Source organism: Ranitomeya variabilis, chromosome 4 (assembly GCF_051348905.1).
Source record: "Ranitomeya variabilis isolate aRanVar5 chromosome 4, aRanVar5.hap1, whole genome shotgun sequence".
Classification (NCBI taxonomy): domain Eukaryota; kingdom Metazoa; phylum Chordata; class Amphibia; order Anura; family Dendrobatidae; genus Ranitomeya; species Ranitomeya variabilis.
The window spans coordinates 398,330,415-398,344,170 of NC_135235.1; positions in this window are offsets into that span (position 1 = coordinate 398,330,415).

Sequence of the window (13,756 nt, forward strand, 5' to 3'; positions counted from 1 at the left end):
CGCTCCCGTAAACGCCGATCAATCTGGATAGCCAATTTCATGGCATCATTCAGACCTGTAGGCACAGGGAACCCCACCATGACATCCTTCACGGCATCAGAGAGACCTTCTCTGAAATTAGCTGCTAGAGCGCACTCATTCCATTTAGTAAGCACCGACCATTTACGAAATTCTTGGCAATATATCTCAGCTTCATCTTGCCCTTGGGAAAGAGCTATCAAGGCTTTCTCAGCCAAAATCTCTAAATTAGGTTCTTCATAAAGCAACCCCAAAGCCAGAAAAAACGCATCTACATTTAATAAAGCAGGATCCCCTGGCGACAATGCAAATGCCCAACTTTGTGGGTCACCCCGCAGTAGAGAAATAACAATTTTAACCTGTTGTGCAGGATCACCAGCAGAGTGAGATCTCAGAGACAAAAACAATTTACAATTCTCTCTGAAATTCAAAAAACGGGATCTGTCTCCGGTAAAAAATTCAGGCATAGGGATCTTAGGTTCAGACATTGGAGCACGTATAACAAAATCTTGTAAGTTCTGGACCTTTGTAGCCAGGTTATTCAGACCTGCAACCAAACTCTGTGGATCCATGATTCAAACAGGTGTAACCAAAGCCATTCAGAGATTAAGAGGAGAGGAAAAAAAAAAAAAAGGCTGAAGACTGCAGTTTAAGCAAGGAGTACAAATGAGCAAACTAGGGTACACTTTCCAAACACAGAGAAAAAAAAACCTTTTCACATCCTTTCCTGCTTTAGTGCATAGTTTTAACACATCTGGCCGGCCAAACTGTCATGATTACCCCAATGGCAGGGAAAATAAAAATAACAAAACGGACTAGCTCTCGGGTGATGGAAACTAAAGTTGACCGTGACCTGAACCTGACACAACACTGGAAGTAGCCAGGGGGTGTTCCTACGATGCCCTAGACACCACGCGCCAGCCGGAGATCTAACTACCCCTATCAGAGGAATATACAGGCCTGCCTTACCTCCAGATGACCCCCAAAAGGAGATAGCAGCCCCCCACAGATATTGATGGTGAGTTAAGAGGAAAAGACATACGTAGGATGAACAGCAGATTTAGCACAGTGAGGTCCGCTTTCTAGATAGCAGAAGGATAGGAAAGAGTTACTTCACGGTCAACTTCAAAACACTACTCAAAAACACCATCCTGAAATTACTTTAAAACTCCAGTGACAACTCATGCCACTGGAGTGGCAATTTCAGTCCCAAAGAGCTTCCAGCTACAGAGAGTCACATTGCAGCAAGCTGGACAAGAAATAGCATAAACTAGAAACAAAATTCAACTTAGCTGAACAGGAACTTGAGGCAGGAGAATGCAACAGAATGCTACTGATACATTGTTGGCCGGCATAGGACTAACAGCCAAGCAGCCTTAAATAGGAAACTCCCCTAATGGGTGGCGACAGGTGATCAGGGATAGAAGAAGGCACATAAGTGGCACTACCATAAAACACCACCGGGGGAGCCCACAAACAGAATTCACAACATGCCTCCCTCTGGGTATCCGAGTTCCACCAACGTCAGGTGGTCCTTGGTAGTGCTTTCAGGCACGGGTACCTCCTGCTTAGTAACCGGGTTCCAGTAACGTCAGCTGGTCCTCGGTAGTTCCATTGGCTCTTGGACCTTCGGCTACCCATCCGGGTTCCAGTACCGTCAGCTGGTTCTCGGCAGTGTCTTTTGCTCTTGTACCTTCTGCTCCCCATCCTGGTTCCAGTACCGTCAGCTGGTTCCGGGCAGAGCCTTTGGCTTAGGTGCCTCCCTCTGGGTATCCGAGTTCCACCAACGTCAGGTGGTCCTTGGTAGTGCTTTCAGGCACGGGTACCTCCTGCTTAGTAACCGGGTTCCAGTAACGTCAGCTGGTCCTGGTAGTTCCATTGGCTCTTGGACCTTCGGGTAGCCATCCGAGTTCCAGTTCCATCAGCTGTTTCTCGGCATTTTCTCAGCCTTCTTGTACCTTCTGCTACATTTCCAAGTTCAAGACCCTAAAGACGATGACCCGGAAGACCACCCCTAAGATGAAGACGACACCAGAGACGACAACCACTGAGATGACGACGACCCTGGAGACGATGACCCTGAAGACCACCCCGATGACGACGACCCCGGAGACGACGACCCTGGAGACGACGATGACCTGGAAGACCGAGAAGCAGAAGAACAAGAGGCTGCAGAACAAAGAGCAGAAGAACATTAAGCATAAGACTAAATATCAGAGCAAAAGATATTATCTAAATTATAAGCAGAAGAAGACTAAGCAGTGTATGGGGGTGAGTCCGTTCCTCCTCGTGGTGCCCCTGGATAAAGCCTGATGCTGCAGGCCAAACTGAACGCGGACAAATGTAACTCTTTTGTGACAGGCAGAACGGAAGGTGTAATCTTCAAACTTTTATAGATAACAACTACTGGAATGCCTGTCACAAATAAGAATATGATGAAGAAGTTGAATATGAAGAAGATAATAGTAAAATAAAAAGAATATGAACAATGTAACAAAAAAAATAATAGGTAGAAGATGAAGAAGAAGATGAATAAGGTGAAGAAGTTGATGTCAAAGAAGCTGATGATGAGGATAATGAAGAAGAAAGTGTGGGAGAAGTAAAAAAGAAGGTGAAGGGCGTGGAAGTAGTGAAACATCAATATCTGACAAAATAAAAAAAAAATTAACATAGTCAAAATCTTTCTAACTCCGAACGTCATAAAAAACAAAACAAAATCCTGCTATTCTATTAGATTGGGCTAAACCTCTGTGCCTTTAATGTCTCCGCCACCTCCCCCAATACATCCTACATTATTCTTAGTTGTTTTCCTTCATGTAGAATGAACCTACAAGTTAAGAAAGGGTTTATTTTAATTCCGATATTTTCGTCCCATTGACTTGCATTGGGATCGGGTATCGGTATCGGATTAGATCCGATACTTTGACGGTATTGGCCGATACTTTCCGATACCGATACTTTCCGATATCGGAAGGTATCGCTCAACACTAGTAAATAGTTAACTGTTCGTCTTTTTGTGTTTTTCTGCTGCTATAACCCGACCAGGGTTATCTCTTAAAGGGATCCCTTAGTTGACCCGGGATCCCTATTTTGCCTTTTTGTTTTGTTTACCACTGTTTTAAAGACTACCGAATCATGGACGGTGAATGGTTCACAAACTGCTCTGTAAATAGTTCGCACCCTCTTAAGGGCGCCCTCTACTGGTTTTACAAGGAAGAGAACTCTTTGCGAAGAAACTGTTCATGGAACAGCATCGGAGTTCCTGCCTTACACGGACTTGCAACATGAGTAGTTGCACTACCTCAAAGAGACTTGGTTCCCTCTTAAAGGGAATGTTCACCAGTTGCATTCAATGTATAAGGTTGCCTTAAAGAAGAGTAAATAGAAATAATGTTATATATTGAAAAGTTATATGTAGCCAGTTAGTTAATTATAGGAAATGTTTAATAATGTGCCAGAGAATGAGGACAGGAAAGTGAACCCGTAGGGGTTAGTGGGTGAGTCTTCCTAGGAGCCATAAAGAGATGGCTCATTGATCCTGTACTAAGAAAGAGGCAGTAGGCCTGGGCAGATAGACAGGCGGTCCTGCATAAGACAAATCAGAGAATAAAAAGGAAATATTGCACTTAGGAGAGAAAAATGAAGAAAAGATAATTTATATTTTAGGAGTTCTATCATAGGCCTTTAGTGGATTCAGCTTACACGTCCTTAGAGGCAAAGTTAAATTATTGTTCAGCATTTGCACTCAGTAGAATACCCGGTTGGGTAATAGAAGTTATGTATAGTGTGTTATTTAAGACATTTAACCATGTTTGTAACGTTCAAGAGTCCTCACCTCCCATAAAGGGAAGCACTGTTATTTCCATTTATTACTTGTTTATTGCATTTCAAAATTTGTATGTCTTTTACTGATATGTATTGTTGTTTTCTTCCCAGTCTGGGAGTACTGGATTTAACCGGGGGGGAGTGCAGCGCCCCAGAGTCCTGGTCGTTGCAGTACTGATGCTCCGCAGCTAAGGGGAGTGATGGTACGTCTGATGGCACTGAAGGAGTTCATCTGACCAGGTATCACAGACACCAATACACTTCATAGTCTGGCCTCCAGGGGGAGCAAAGGGCGCTATGTATTAGGCCACTCCTGTTATGATCTGGTGGCCTAGGAGCAGCATGGACGAGCTCTGGAGTAGGTGGCCTCTATACTGACCACAGACCCTGAACTTAACACCGCAACTATAAGTAGCCGTGGGATGTTCCTGTCACTCCCTCGACACCTCGTCACAGCCGGAGGACTAATTACCCCTAAAGAAAGAAACAGGAAAACTATCTTGCCTCAGATAAAATCCCCAAAGGAAAGACAGCCCCCCACAAATATTGACTGTGAGAGGAGAGGGAAATTACAAACGCAGACTGAAAACAGAATTTAGCAAAGGAGGCCACGCTACCTAGAAAGAAAAGACAGGACAGAGTACTGTGCGGTCAGTATTAAAATTCTACAAAAATCCACCACAGAGAATACAAAAATCTCCACACCTAACTAAAGGCATGGAAGGTAACTCTGCGACTCCAGAGCTTCCAGCTTGGCTGAATAAATCCTTACACAGACAAAGCTGGACAAGAAAAAACATAGCAATTCACTGAACTATAAAGTCCACCGCATGTGGACTGCAAAAACAAAGCCAGGACTTATTTTTGATGATTTGGACAATCCAGCAGGAGAAACCAAGCAGAGATGTGAATCCTCCAGAAAAACAATGGACAACTGGCACTCCCTAAAGGGTGAAGCCAGACTAAATAGCCCCGTCCAAAGTGGAAGCACCTGATGACTGCTGTGAAGGACAAACAGCAGCACTACAACTTATAACCACCGGAGGGAGCCCAAGAGCAGAACCCACAACAGAATTCACAACAACTCCTCACAATCTGGTAAAACTGGGGGTTAGATAGAAAGTGAGGGAGAAGCTGACTGGGTTGGAACCAGGCAACATCCTGTGGCAGAGGGTGTTGCAGGGGAAGATTCAGGGGGGTCCCTGTCAGGGGTGGGATCCTGACAGAGGCCTAGCGAACAGGAAAGAACGTTAAGGAACCGCGCCTGCACTACATCGCGGCGGTATCTCAAGAAAGGACAAGAAGAGAGGTTTATTGTGGAGAGTGAGAAACGAGATCAAAGCAAAAAGGAGATAACACCAGTAGGAGTCGTGCTGTAAGACCGAGGCAACATCCTACTGAGGCGCGTAGCCAGTGGCCGGAACGCCGAGGAAGTATTAGGCTCCAAGCAATACTTCAAACCAACGGCAGGACAGTTAATTATAGGTTGGCTGTCTCACCTAAATCACCTAAGCAGACATAGGGGGCAACAGTGGGAGAGGGGCGACACTAGGGTCCCGGAAGAACTCCAGGCCTACCCATCATACGGGTGCGTCCTATCCATATCATCTGGGGGACGGAGAAGAACATCAGAACAGACATAAGTTGTGGGAAGAACATCAGAGAAAGAACATCAGAAACAGACACAACAGTTGTGAGGACTATCCCATGGTGCTTAGCAGGGAAGTACTACAACACACAGGCGCTAGAAGGCAGGCACAGATTTCCACCTGCAAAGGGAACTCTGGAGGTGCCATCGGACCAGCCGGTCTCAGCCAGCCCTGTTAACCGTACTCTGGATTGCGGACCCTGAAGCCTTCAGTAAAGAGGTAAAGAGACTGCAACCCTGTGTCCTCGTTATTCACGAACTGCACCTCGCACCACCACCTACACCTTTCACTGGACGCCCCTTAGCAGGGTCACGGACCGGGTCTAGCCACCGTGACAACCCCAGAACTGAGACCGAGAGGCCCAGTACTGAGTACCCCGTGGCCCTGCGTCTGGGGGCGCTCCATATAGAATGATTGAATGTAGAGAGACAGAGTGTGGAATAAACATGGTTAGAGGGAATGATATAGAAAAAGTATGGAAGAAAGTGCGGTTGGATGGTATGACGAATAGGCAGAGTGAGATTGTGTGGCAGTCTTTGCATGGAGTGTTACCAGTTAGTGAATTTCAGAAGCATCGTGGGTTGGGGAGAAGTGATATGTGTCTGAGAGGTGGGTGTGGTGGAAGGGAAAGTGTAATACATGTGTTTTGGAATTGTCATTATGTTAAGGAGGTGATTGGAAGAATGGGACCGTTGTGTAAAGAATTGTGTGTTGTGAGCTTGTTATCGTTCGAGTTGTTCATGTTTGGCTTGGGAATGTGTGATTGAGTGAAGGAGAGAGTGTTGTGGTTAATGGTTGCATGTATAAAGGAAGTATTATGGGATGTGAGGAATGTGTATGTTTTTAAGAGGAAGGAAATTGTAGTAAAGAATAGTCTAAAAGTGATTTTGGGGAAGATGTATGTGTGTTTTCTATGGGATAAAAGGAGAAGAGGGAGGTGGATGCCGAAGAGATTTGGAAGGTGAAGAAGTGGAGATAACTTGTAAATATGTCTTGATTTGTTTTTTCTGATGTTGTATTAAACTGAAATTTTCCGACGATGATGGGAACAGCTTTTGTGTTTTGGTTTTGACGCAGCTGTTTGGGATTTTTCTTTGGTCTTGGATTTCTGGACCGTGGATTTTCCCATCTGAGGGAAGAAAAAAAAAAAAGAAACAGCTGTCTGTGGATGGATACCATGTTTTGGCATAGGTGGTTTTCCTTTATTGGATGCTGCCCTTCCCGTGGTTGTTCCTTCCCGGTGAAAGACCTGGCTATTCATTGCTTGCGTTGAGAAACACATGATGGTGTCTCCGCGGCTTTTCTACATGCATGACTTCGTTTCTCACCCGCTACAATACAATTCTCTTTGTGTCTTTCCTTAGGATGCTGCCACACGTGGGGCAGGCGCAGCTCCGTGACTTTCTGTCTAGGCCTCTGACAGGATCCCACCCCTGTCAGGGACCTCTCTGTCTGCAGATCTATGATGTTCCTCCTTCCCCTCTGTCTGCCTGACAGGATGCTGCCTGAGAGACGCCCAGTGAGCTTCTGTCTCGGTGTTGCTTGGGCGAAACCCAGCCAGCCTCTGACTAACTTTCTATCCAGCCCACCAGTTTTACCTAATTGTGAGGAGTGCCCTAGTAGATAGGAGCAAGGCTCCCCATGGTGGACTGGAGTGTGAAGTGTAGTGTATGGTTTGTGATACCTGGTAAGAAGATCGCCTTTATTACCCTCAGACGTAACATCACTCCCCCTGGTGGAAGAATAACATTACTGCAATGACCAGGAATCTGGGGCGCTGCATTGACAGTTGTCCCGGTAGCGAGGATCTAGGAGGGTGTACACCCAATAATCAGCCGTGTTGAGAATGTGGGCGATGCGGCGGTCGTTTCTCAGGCACTGCAGCATGAAATCAACTATGTGCTGCAGACTGCCAACTGGCCAAGAAACGTTGTCCCCTGCTTGAGGCGTGATCTCTGCCTGCTCTGCATCACCCCACCCTCGCTCTACATACTGACTACTGGAGATTTGTGTAACTCCTTCCTCTGGACAGATGTCTTCCTACTCCATTGACGACTCCTCATCCTCCTCACAAAGTTTCCTGTGCCTAGGCCTTTGTCAGGAAACACGTTGCGCAGACTGTCCAGAAGCAGATGGCGTTTGTGACTCCTCATCCTCCACCTCTTCCACAACCTCCTCCCTTAGCGCTTGCAGTGTTCTTTCAAGCAGGCAGATAAGGGGGATAGTCATGCTGACTAGTGCATCATCTGCACTCGCCATCCGCGTGGAATCATCGAAGGCACACAAAACCAGGCAGATGTCCTTCATAGTGGCCCACTCAGTGGTTGTGAAGTCTTAAAGGCGCGCAGTGCGACTTGTTTGCGCCTGATGCAGCTGGTACTCCATTACTGCTGGATGCTGTTCACACAACCGCTCCAACATATGTAACGTAGAATTCCACCTGGTGGGTAGGTCACATATGATGCGATGTTCCGAAAGGCGGAATCGGTGCTGCAGAGCTGCAATGCACGATCTTGCCATGCTGGAACGCCACAAGTGAGCAACACTCTAGGCAGACCTTGTGCAGCAGTGCTTCAAGATCCGGATAGTCCCTCAAAAAACTCTGCACGACCAAGTTGAGCACATGTGCCAGACATGGGATGTGAGTGAGGTTGCCTAGGGCCAGAGCTGCCACCAGATTTCGGCCATTGTCACACACTACCATGCCTGGCTGGAGATTCGCTGGCACAAACCACACGTCGCTCTCCTGCTTGATGGCATTCCAGAGCTCCTGCGCTGTGTGGCTTTGATTCCCCAAAGAAATTAATTTAAATATGGCCTGTTGATGTTTGGCCACAGCTGTGCTCATATCGGTCATAACAAGTAAGCGTTCACGGGTCCATGTGGAGGTGGACTGTGACGGCTCCTGCAGCGCTGATTCTGAGGAACTTGAGTATGAGGAGGAGTCAATGTGTACAGACTGGATTCCTGCAATCCTTGGAGTTGGCAGAACACGTACAGCGCCACTCGCACGATCTGTACCCAGCTCCACAACATTTACCCAATGGGCAGTGAGGGAAAGGTGTCATCCTTGTCCATGGTGACTGGTCCACGCATCTGTGGTGAGGTGGACCTTGCTACTGATGGCGTTCAGTAGCACGTGTTTTATGTTTCCCTCCACATGCTTTTGCAGGGCAGGGACGGCTTGCCTGCTGAAATAAAAGCGGCTGGGCACTTTGTATTGTGGGACTGCCAATGCCATCAAGTTACAGAAGGTGTCAGTCTCCACCAGCCTGAATGACAGCATTTCAAGGGACAGTAGTTTTGCAATGCCAGCATTCAGAACCTGTGCTCAGGGGTGGTTTGCCGAGAATGGCCGCCTTTTCTCCCATGCCTGTGCTACCAATGGCTGTAGACTGGGCTGGGAGTGTGAGGATGACTAGGAACGTGGTGCTGTGGGTGGAATTACACTGGGTCTCTGGACAACAGTGCCAGAGGTTCTTCCATGGCAATCCTGTGAGGAAGCCGAACCAGCTGTGTGTGAGCTGGAGGAAGAGGCTACAACACGAGCTGAAGAGGTGGTAGGTGCCCCTGGAGGTTGGCCTAGGTCTTCAGTGTGTTTTTGTAACTCCACCGCGTGCTTGGTCTGACTCCTCACATGTTTCCACATATTTGTGGTATTGAGGTTGCTGACACTTTTCCCTCTTTTGACTTTCTGATGACACACCTTGCATTTGAGTAAGCAAATGTCATCTGCAACTGCGTCAAAAAAGGACCAGGCACTGCAAGTCTTGGGAGCACCCGTTTTGGCTTTTGGAAGAGGCATGCTCCTAACGGGTGCCGAAGTGGAGGCTACAGGCAACGCAGTCTTCCCCCTCCCTCTCCCTCTTTGGGCCGTTCGGGGAATCTCTTCCTCAGAGCTGCTCCCACCACCTTCCTGTACCTCACGCCATGATGGGTCAAGGAACTCATCATCTACACTACCCTCTTCCGCCAACTGCTTCTACTGGGTAGTCTCGGCAGCACAGTACGCACCTGAAAGTGGCACCTGAGTCTCATCACCAGATGCGTACTGAGGTGTGCTGACCAGAGGCACTGGCCCACCCTTCTCTTCAGATTCAGAGAGACAAAGCTGTTGGGCGTCACTGCATACTGCCTCTTTTTCCATTTCTCCAATGCTGCTTGGCTAGCCCCCTCTTTCCAAGCCAAGAGATTCAGAGAACAGAAGAAGAGATGGCTCCTGTCCAGGGCTCTCTGACTGCCTGGGCAATTTGGCAGGTGGTGAAGAGACAGATGGGTGCTCTTCAGAGCTCTTTGCCTGAGAGGATGTGGCACTAATTGAAGTAGCTGTCATCCATCCGACAACGGCTTCAATTTGTTCGTACCGCAGCAGCGGGGTACGGCGAGCTCCAACAAAGCTGCGCATGAAGGACTGTTCCCTGATAAAACTGGGGGATGATGAGTCACCGGTGCCCGCAGCAGGCACAGAATCCCCACGTCCTCTCCCTGCTCCACCTCCACGCCCACGCCCACATGCCTTACTCCCTGTCTTCTTCATCTTGGTAGACTGATAAAGATAGGCAGAAAAGTACTAAGGGCTTAGTGTGCTTATTCCTGGACAGCTGCTAAGTGCTAACAGGTATAAGAAACACTAATTTTATCAAGTGTGGACTAGACTTTAATATGAGCTAATGTGGCCTCCACAACTGTAATGTGGAGTGTTTGGTGAACTTTATAAACTTTTTGTTTTTTTCCGCAGAACAGACTACAGAGTGAGCTGCACTCACACAGAGACCGTGCAGACAGCCGTGATCGGTGCTGCAAGGCCAAGAAAAGCTCCTCTATGTAATCCTATGTAGTGTTTTTCCACAATCTAGCAGGATAAGGATGGAAAGCGACTAATAGGATACATTTGAAAAAATGTGCAGCAGGCTGCACTATTTGAAAAACGGACAATGGAACGGTATGAGGCAGTGACGCACCCTGAGCTGACTACAACCAGCGGTGGCTGCAGACCAGGTTACAGAGTGAGCTGCACTCACACAGACACCTTGCAGACAACCGTGAACAGCACTGTAAGGCACAAAAAAGGTTCTCACACAACGGTTGCTATATTAGCCTGGGTAAAGCACAATGAAGCAAATCGCTATCTCAAAACTGGCCCTCAGTCAGAACACAGCGTCCTGTCCCTAACTGAATTCACAGCAGAGTGAACCCAAAATGGCGGCGGCGGCGACTTTTATACTGCATCATGACATCATTTCAGCAGCCAATCACAGCCATGCCAGTAGTTACATGCCTACCATGCAGAACAGGATGTGCCCACACTTCTAATGATTCCTCATTGGCTGAATTCTGGCTCTTTAAATTATGGGAACTTCCGATTCCGGTATCCGATATACTGAAAGTATCGGAACTTGGTATCGGAATTCCGATACCGCAAATATCGGCTGATACCCGATACTTGCGGTATCGGAATGCTCAACACTAGTTAGCAGGTAAAACATGCACATTTTCATCTTCAGCATCATCAGAATTACCCTTGGCATTTTCAGAAAAATGGTTATCAGGTAAATCATTAAACAGTAAAGCATTGTTGGGTAACACATGCAATTTCCCATCATTATCATCAGCATTAGATTGGGGAGGGGGGTCAGGGACATAATATGGAACCATCTTCCCCAAATCAGTCCCCAATAAAATGTCGGTGGGCAAGTTTTCGGTCAACCCCACTTTCTTCACCCCACTTCTGGCACCCCAAACTATAAACACCCGGGCCATCGGCAAGGGACAACGGATGCCCTCAATCCTGGTGACAGCCAGGGTTTTCCCCAGAATAATCTCTTCAGGGGCCATTAGTTCGGGTCGGATGAGGGTTCGTTCAGTTCAGTGTCCTTGAGGCCTGTAGCGACCTGGCCCTCCACGGTGACGTGCTGCATGTTGTCATAGACCCTCCCAACCGCCCCACCCATGAAAAGAACTGCTGCATTAGGCCGTGGGGCCTTGGCTGGGGGGTTCTTCTGCTTCTCTGGACAGTTGACGCTGATATGACCCGTCCTATTGCAGGCAAAACACTTGCGAAGGTCGGCGGCAGATCTGGTGCTGTTGGCAAAGGGGCAGGGCCTCCGGTGAGTCGTCTGGCAGGGGTACTGGCGCTCATTGCAAGCTTACCCCCTCTCCAGCTGGCGGTGACTGGCTTCCGCACTTCCGATCTATGGTTGGCCTCATAGGCGTCGGCAATCTGTGCTGCTTTATCCACGTCTTTGGGCTCTCTGTCCATCACAAGCTCTCACACCTCAGCTGAGCAAAGATGTAGGAACTGGTCTTTGATCATCAGGTCTCACAGCTGTGCAAAGGTGGTCACTGACAGTCCTTGGATCCACTGGTCAAAGTGGGTCCTGAGTCCATGCACCACATCACTATAACTGTGGGCCACGTTGCAGGTTCCGGAACTTTTTACGGTAAACCTCAGGAGTTAGTTGGTACTTCTTTATCGGACCTACTTGATGGCCTCATAGTCACCATCTTGCTCTTGAGGGAGAGCAGCAAACATCTCCAGGGCTTTGCCTTTGAGCCCTGGGGTTAGATATTGGGCACATTCGTCATCAGGCAGCCGATACTGTCTGCAGGCCTTCTCAAAGGCCCTCAGAAAAGTGTCCAAGTCCACGTTCCTTTTCCATCACAGGAAAGTGCTATGGCTGTGGTTTAGGGGACAAAGCGATGCTGGACTCACTGCTCCGCTTGGTAGATGTTACGGCTCTAAGTTCGGCCAGCCGCAGTTCATGGTTTCTCTGGGCCTCTCGCTCAGCTTGGGTCTTCTGCTGGTATTGCTGGATCAGCCTCAGACGTCCATCATGGTCATCGGCGGGGAGTTGTTCCAAGGCCACATGCAGGTGGGCGTCCTAACCGCCCCGGTTGAAATTAAGGCCAGCATTCAGCGGTTGGACCTTTGCTGCAGCACCATTTTCACTTGGGCTGGCTTCTGCACCCGCTGGGCTCTGAGCGATTTCCAGTTGCACCAGAGCCGTGACCAGTTGGCTTTTATTTTTGCCCATGGCATCAATCCGTCTCAACCCGCAAGGGGCAATAAGAGTGTCCTTGTTATGCTGCTTATACCAGTCTGCCAAATAAAAGATAGGATAGAAAAAGAAAAGAGAAAGGGAGGGGGTAATCGAAGTACACACGGTATCGTTTCAGGACTAGTAAACACTGAGCTCGTTCTCCTAAACTTTAAGTCCTCGCAAGAACTGTGCAAGGTTTTAAAGAGAGGAGTGATTGCTCAAAAAGATCACTAATGCTCTATTATCCCACCACTCTACAACCAATATGTCATGAACCGGGGTTGTTTGGCTGCCTCCGGTTCTTTTCTGAAGGGGATTTATTTATATCCCACTTCCCAGTTCTGGTCTGGAACTCCCAGCTCTCTGGTGCCCCCTTACCCTCAGGTCAGTCAGGGAAATGCACCTAGGATAATTAGTTGCCAGAAAGGCTGCCTGCTATATATTGGCTGTGGGGCACACACTGCAGTGAGGGGGATATAATTATTCGCAGCCGCAGCCGGGCAATACACTATAAAAACCCTGTTCTGTCACTCCCAGCTTTACCCACCAGCGCAGGACACTTCCGCTGTCACCAGCTCCTGTTCCTTAATTAATAATGGGTCAGGAGCCAACCCAATTAGTAGCGTAATTTACTTCAGAGGACGTGAAAATACGCTACAGAATAGAGAGAACTGAAACTAGCAATTTTATATATTTTACTCCAAAAGGTAGGCAGTGTTTACAAAAGTGTAAAAAGATATTATAAAATGAGACAATTATGTATATAAAGACAATTACAAAATAAATAGGGATTAAAGGAAAAAAATAGAGTTACAGTTCTCTCATATCATGGCTGTCCATGCGGCTGGGGGGAGGGGAGTGTGGCGCCCCAGGGTCCTGGTCGTCACAGTGGCATTGCTTTCCTCACGGGGAGAGTGATGTCACGCTTAGAGGCAAGGAAGGATAACTTTCACCAGGTAAACACAAACATGCAACATGTTCATACTCCAGGCCACAAGGGGGAGCTTTTGATTTTATTCCTATGTGACTCCCCTATATATATTGTGGTTTGGAGGGAAAGTTAGTTAGTTCCTGTCAGAGAGACAGAGGGAAGGAAGCAGAGGGGATGTGCAGCCACGAGAAAGTGCTGCTGCTCCTGGACAGAGATAACACTGAAAGCAGAACAGCTTGTAGCGAGCAGTGAGGAGAGAGAAGCACAGGCGAGGACACCAGGGGAGGACAGCA